Source organism: Quercus lobata, chromosome 4, assembly GCF_001633185.2.
Source record: "Quercus lobata isolate SW786 chromosome 4, ValleyOak3.0 Primary Assembly, whole genome shotgun sequence".
Taxonomy (NCBI): Eukaryota; Viridiplantae; Streptophyta; class Magnoliopsida; order Fagales; family Fagaceae; genus Quercus; species Quercus lobata.
Genome location: NC_044907.1, coordinates 85,170,242 through 85,171,426, shown reverse-complemented (window position 1 = coordinate 85,171,426; position 1,185 = coordinate 85,170,242).

The following is a 1,185-nucleotide window of genomic DNA, read 5'->3' as shown; positions in this document are numbered from 1 at the left end:
GAATAGTTAAAGCCTTTTAAAAATCATAACTAATATATTAAACAGGCAAATAGTAAGTAAGTTCGACTAAAATATTCCACCTTCTTTTGTAAAAAAAGGAAATTACATTTTACCAACTTAAACTGCATATACCCTAAATTATACTTTGCACCCTAACTTCTCTAATACACGTTTTTTATTCTAAAATTATGACTCTTTTTAAACTTTACACCTCGACATCAAGTTTTTCACATGCATTCGAAAATTTTAGGGTGCAAAGTGTAATCAAAGGTATACTTTAGGGTGGTAAAATGTAATTTTTCAAAGAAAAAAAAATCTAAAAGTAAGTTTGACTAAAATATTCTAACTTCCTCAAGAAAAAACGTTAGACTAAAATAGACAAATAGCAAGTAAGTTTATTATTTTATTTTATATTTAATTTGGTTGATACGTTGTTGGTGATATTGTTGATATAGTCAAGATAGTTAAAATAATTTTATTTATTGAGTAGATTATTTCAAATTAAATTGTTGAGAAATTTCTAAATAATTATAATATAGAGATTAATGTATTTATATTTAAAAAAGTATATCAATAATTTTATGCCAAATTTTTTTAACATATTTTTCTTGAAAAATGCCAAATTATATTTATATCTCTCCGTATACTTATTATATTATATGCTTATCATGTTATATGCGTAACATATTTTACTTAATATGGTCTCAAGATTCTTAACTAATATAGAATTTGTTCCTCTTTGATAAGTACGCCAGCCAACAACCCATATACACCAAGAACTTGCTAAAGATATAAAAAATAAGACAACAAGCAAACAGACTGGAAAACATCTAACCAAACTCTCCATAACTTTTTGCAATATTTTCACTACTAATCATAGATGGTTAGTTGTTATTGGTTCAAATTTGAACCTAACACTAAGATTACTTTTTTACCCCAACAATAACAGTCTGCCACTTAGGATTTGTTATAAAAATATTGTGAAAATATTATAAACATATCATTTCTCATAAATTATTTTCGGTTTCCACGTTGAATACTCATTACCCAATGGTTTTGGCCATCTCTATTAAGATACATTCAGATAACATTAGAATATGGATGACAAATTCATTTACCTAGGGAAAAAAAAAAAAAAAAACAAACAAACAAACATAATGATATGTGCCACTACATTTTTCATCC